This window comes from Phaethon aethereus, assembly GCF_964289735.1.
Source record: "Phaethon aethereus genome assembly, chromosome: 1".
NCBI classification, from domain to species: domain Eukaryota; kingdom Metazoa; phylum Chordata; class Aves; order Phaethontiformes; family Phaethontidae; genus Phaethon; species Phaethon aethereus.
This window is the reverse complement of record NC_138575.1, coordinates 31,314,517-31,320,835: the sequence shown is the minus strand read 5'-3', so window position 1 is coordinate 31,320,835 and position 6,319 is coordinate 31,314,517.

Below are 6,319 nucleotides of genomic sequence, written 5' to 3'. Positions count from 1 at the left end.
TTATTTCTTTAACATACTTGAGTTTCATGTGCTCTCCCTAAGATGCTACAATAAACTTTTCAGTGCATTGCACAGGAATAAATAAAGTATTTGGCCACCGGTATCCGTCATCTTCATTTTCATCACCCATAATGTAAAATTATTATTAATAATAATAATACTTAGCTGGGAAATGTTCACAAAATGTTAAAAAATATTGCTGCAAAACGCAATATTATACTTTCAATTGTAACTTTAGGGAAGCATCTTATGGGAATGTGCCTCAATGTTTCCATGCATTCAAAGCTGATGATGTGAAATATTTCCCACTGAAACTCTTGAGCTGAAACTCTCCTCTGATTAAAGACTTCTGCTGTAAACCCTTCAAGATCAAATGATGGTTTATCAGCAGTTTTCTTCATCTTGAAATTGTGTGTGCGCCAAACAGCTAGCAGGAAATGCCCGTTCTTATTCTTCATTTGTGATACTTATCAAAGCTGATACTAAAGTTACAGCTGCAAATGATACATTACCAATGTTCGCACCATTTTATTTTTCTTCTTTTTTTATAAGTATTCCTACCGCAGCTTCATTGCTACCTAGAAGTAGAGAGTAGTTTATTTTGCTTTCAACTCTAACAAATAGGTACTGAAAATGTTTTGCTGCTTCCATGCTTTGATGCATGATTTCACTGGCTGAAATAAAGAAAAAGCATGCCCTTTTCACCCACCTCTTCAATTGCTTTTCAGTTGAAAGAACCATTAAAGCATTCTTGGCAATCCATAAAACTTTTGTACCACAGTATCCGTTTAAAAGACTCTCAGCAGACTGCAGCAAGCTTTATGCTAAAAACACATATTTCCCCTAGTTTAATTTCATTTTGCATTTTAAGACTGTGGAAAATCTATGCAAGGTACCTAAGGCCTGTTTTGAGTTAAAATCAAGTACCATACATTTGCGAATACAACTATCTGTAGGGTATTTAAGGCCTGTTTATCTTCCTCCATATAGTAAAGTAATGAAAGTTTGAGTGGTTCTGAAGAGGTGTGTTTTGGAGGAGAATATTGGGCTGGATCTGACAGCCTGAGAGCACAGAAAAGGTGCTGTGAAAGAAAACCGTGAGCACTGGAGGCACAAGATCAAGAAGCCTTCTTGCTTAAATGGATATTGCAGATGAACTTTTCCTGTCATCCAGCTGTGGCTTCAAGGACCTGTGGCCCAAGGGCAGCAATGAATGGTGTGGCACAAAAGAATGCAATAAATCTTAAACCTGCTGTTGTACTGGCAAAAAGTGATGGTGGCATCTTCAGTATTATTGTGTTATTATACACCTTCATTTTATTGCATGAATAGGCACCTAACCCCTGCTAGCTTCGGGGCTCCGATAATGGCTTGTGATAAAGGATTACACACTTATTTCTGTGGGTTTTTTTCAAATGCAAGTTTATATTCAGTGGGAGGTACCCACCCAGATATATATAATATAGCTATCTATATGTGAACTATTAGTCTACATTTCCTGTGTGACAAGGAGGTGACACAGGGCCCTTCTAGGACAGGATTAATCTCATTTACAGGTGGATGTTGCAAAGCCATCGGATGAATCACATTTTAGAAGAGCCTGTTTCTCCTCAGTTGCTACTGAGTGCATCTTGATGACTCACTCGGGTGTAGACATGTATGGGATGTTCGCCGTGGGAGGAGAAGCATCCCACCCTGTCTGTCAGACTTCCCAGGGACCCAGCTGAAGGCTGGTACAAAAAACTGGTGTGAGTACAGGCCCAAACTCCCTGACTGATGTTAGTACCTGTGCACTTACCTACGGTTCAGTGCTCTTCCCTTACACAGAGAAAGAAAAACCTGGTTGAGCTGATATGACACTGTATGGAAGTCACCATATAAAGATCTCTGGATAAACACTTCTGTTCCTTGGTGTTCATGCTCTTTTGACCATCACATATTGTTTAGATTATATCTCATACATACTGAAACACAACCTGGTCAGAAAAAAGTAGATTTTACTTCCAGTTGGTCAGACAGGCAGCAAGGCATAAAACTCTGTAGTGACCTCTTCATTGGGGAAAAAGAAAAGAATTGAAGCACAAGATTATTCCTGAAATCCTATCACTGGTCAGTGAAACTGGCATAATCTTTGAAGGGCAGAAGATATATAAATAACTTAAAACAGTCAACTTAATTGTGTGGGCTTTCCTTAAGGAACATTTATTACCCTGAAATTTTTGTCATAGGAAAAAAGGAAGCAAACATGATCTGTAAATTCAAGAGTCTGTTGTCAGTGTAGGTAGAATCTTGACAGGCTAATGAAAGAATTACCAGTCCACATCTAATAATTACAGAAAAATTAAACAGTACTATTACAGGAAAAAAAAATCTCAATAATAATACAGTTAAAATTCTTATAAAAACTTCCTAACATTCACCTCTCTGTCTCTGGTGTTATGCTTACCCTCCTGTTGCCTCCACAGGTGCTAAGGTTGTTTGGTTCCCTGTGGTGGGAGTCATTTGTTCTTTTTGTTACCCCTAGAGCTGGCTTTCCCCAGCTCCCAGGTCTGTGTATTTTTAACTGACCGCCGGTGACTTGTTTACAGCCCTGAAGTTTCCAGTGTTATGTTGTGCCTCCCCCGACTCCTGTCATTCCATGGCTGTAATCCCCTGCATTGCATTATTATGGTAAGGGCATAAACATTTCATTCTAACAAGTAACTGGTAATTACCACTTACTACCACATATTACGGTTGTATCACACAATTATATAAAAACACAAAAAAAGTGAAATATAAAATCGTAGAGTCATAGAATATCTTGAGTTGAAAGGGACCCATAAAGATCATCAAGTCCAACTCCCTGCTCCTCACAGGACTACCTAAAACTAAACCATATGACTAAGAGCATCATCCAGATGCTCCTTGAACTCTGAAAGGCTTGGTGCCATGGCCACTTCCCTGAGGAGCCTGCTCCAGTGACTGACCACCCTCTCAGTGAAGAACTTTTTCTTAATGTCCAATCTGAACTTCCCCTGATGCAGCTTCAATCCATTTCCTCATATCCTATCGCTGGCCACCAGAGAGAGGAGGTCAACATTTTAGACAATTACCACCTGATCATTAGAAAATTGTTGTTACAGGTAAACAACATAAAACGGAGTTGCAGGCATGCTAAAGCAAGCTGGGCAAAGCCTGACATCCTGAGGATTTGAAAAGTCAGTGTGAAGCTGATGTTCTGCTACTAGCCATATTAATACTGTATTTACTGAGCTACCGGGCTACATGGGTCCTAAATATTCAGAAATGTGAAAGTAACTCAGCCTAATATTCCTTATCACTCGGTAGTCTTCAATATATATAATGAACAGTAACTAACTTAGTATTCAATTCTTACGTGTAATGTGTAAATCCTTATCTTCCTTCTATGTGAGGAGTAAAGGTTACAAAGGTTAGTAGCAGTAAACAAATGTAGGGTGATCATTGTAAATTAGTGGTTATTAAATATGTAGCATAAAGCAGCCAACAGTTGCTTTGCATACATTTACAGACAACATTCTTTCAGCACTGTCAGATTTAAAGGGTTAAATTTACCTGAGTGGAGTCAGTATTTCTGTGGTGTCCTTTCTCATTATAGAAGCTTCTCTCAGAATCATTTCTCCTGTACATGCATTTTAAAGGTGTGTAATTAACTGGTTGCAAGTTGTTAGGCAGTTGATGAAGTGTGAACGAGGCACTGATTTGTTTTCTTTATTTACATGTTTCCCATAATACCCTGATGAAAGCAGGATGTTGAGGCTTTTTTACCCTTTGTATTATTCCTTGCTTGTTTCATCAGATTAAGAAGTGATTTGTGAAGCCATTTGCAATTCCTCAAATTCCATTAAAAATTAGTGTCCAGGAAAGCCTTAATCAAAAACATAGTAGGCGCTAAAACATGAAGACAAACAGCACTCCGATCACTGACTCAAATAACCAGGTTAAGGAAGTGCCTGCTTTTATCTGAAGTCACAGAATCACGGAATCATTAAGGCTGGAAAAGACCTTTAAGATCATCAAGTCCAACCATCAACCCAACACCACCATGCCCACTAAACCATGTCCCGAAGTGCCACATCTCCACGTTTTTTGAACATGTCTAGTGATGGTGACTCCACCACCTCCCTGGGCAGCCTGTTCCAATGCTTGACCACTCTCTCAGTAAAGAAATTTTTCCTAATATCCAATCTAAACCTCCCCTGGCGCAACTTGAGGCCATTTCCTCTGGTTCTATTGCTAGTTACTTGGGAGGAGAGACCAAGGCAAGTGTAGCAGTACATCTGACCACTCTCAACTTCTTTATCTTAACAATAAGCTGTTTTTGAAGACCAAGACACTTTAGGAACTTTCTGTTGTTCATTGCTCAGTCCTCCCCCATCTACTCACTTTGGCACAGAGGGAATAATAATTGTGTGGGGCGACCCACCCTTCAACCAAGCGGTAGGGAAGGAGACATTTTAAGACAGCTTCATCACTGTGGTCTCACAAAGGCCATCACTGAGTGTCTACGCTTGTCAAAGGTGTCTACGCGTGTCAAAGGCGTCTACCCTTGAGTGTTTGTAGCCACCTTTGTTTTAGCATTGTTTCTAGCAAGCATAATAGCTTGCACCCTGAAAGGTCCATCTTCTTATGCACATACATTCCTTGCTTTTACTGGTTTTAGTTCTCCTAGTGAGAATTGTCTCTGTGGGTTAGCAGAGCAACATAGTTTGCAACACTGTTTGCATCCGGATTGCCTCCGTGTTGGCCCTCCGCCACACACCTTTTTGTCTGCCATGAAATGGGTTCCGGTGATACTTCTTTTGAGTCGAGTCACTGATCCCACAGGACACCTGACCTGATAGGAAATCAGAGTGCCATGAGTCCTTGCTAACCTGTAGTGCTGGTGCCTCCCATCAGAAAGTATTACCATTTATTTTACACTTAAGTCTGTATTATTTTTACTGTCATCATTTCATCAATGTTAACTTCCAATTTGCAATGAAAAAAACAAAAACGAAGAAACAAACCAAACCCTCCCTGTCACATTTTTTCTGTATTAAACCTCAGAAGAATATCAATGTCCAGCCACACTGGCTATAGCAACCCTGCCACTATACCTGGAGGAGGAATAAGAAAGCAGCTTGGTGGGCATCTGGCAGCCAGCCAAGGTTGACCCACCACAGTCCCACCAGCAGCCCCAGTGAGGGGACTGCGGGATTGAGTGCTGTGTGTGTTCACACGGTACACTCCTGCTGCACAACCCAACTGCCCATGTCCACACTACGTCAAGGATGCAGCGTCCTCAGGTGTGAAACCTAGCCTCCATGCCCTCTGATACCCCGCAACACATCTCCCCTTGTGCCCCTCTGCCTTCTTTACATTCAGAACCGAGATCCCCCTTGCAGCCCTTCACAGAAGAATGGCTTCATGGCTGATGGCAGAAGTTGGCACCTGCATTAGTGGTGGAAAGGCATAGGTACATACCTGCTGTCTGGAAGGTGACCATTCCAGGTTCAGACAGATGTGCAGGATAGCTGCTAAAAAAAAAAAGCAGCTTCTACAGTTCCTGTAACATCCATGTAAGACCACGAACTAGCTAGTTTATGCCCAAAAAGATCACTGTGGTCAAGACGACGCAGCATGCCCAGCTAGCTTAGCGCTGTAGGCCGAGCACACGTCCTTCCCCTGCGTGTACTGAGGGGTCGGTAATGACTGTTGCAAGCAGCACTCCGAGCCTTGCTGATCGCTGTGGCTGATTCATGTCTGCCGGGAGGTCACGCTAACTCTGGGAGTGCCAGCCATGGTTTCACAGTACCCGTTTACTTTGTGTCAGCCTGCGAACGTTGACCTCGTGAGGTAGGCAGGCACTCTCTTTACCCCACACAGTATTGACGGGTCCAGAGTGAGGATTGTTAGCTCTGTGCTGCAGGAACGTGTCTTCTCAAGGGGAGAGATGGGTGTGACACGATGTGCATATACACAGGCAGAGTTGCCTTCTCCTCCCTCCCTCCCTCCCTCCTAGGTCAGTGACTGCTGCCACATCTCTCCTGGAGCCAATTTCCTTCCTTTCTCTCTCCCACCTGCCTTCAGTTGTTTCAGACAAATTTCTCGACCCTTTCCTCTTGCAGCAGACATCTCCTCTGTTGCCGTAACAACAGGAGCGGCTCAGCTGCACAAGGCAGCCAGGGCTGGAGTTTTTCCTTTCTCCTCCCACTGAAAACAGGCCCTCGCACTTTGCCTTCTATATTCTTTACCATCAGCCTAAAATGCTGATGGCAAAATGCCTCAGTCTGAACTATACCTCGTGGTCCTGCCC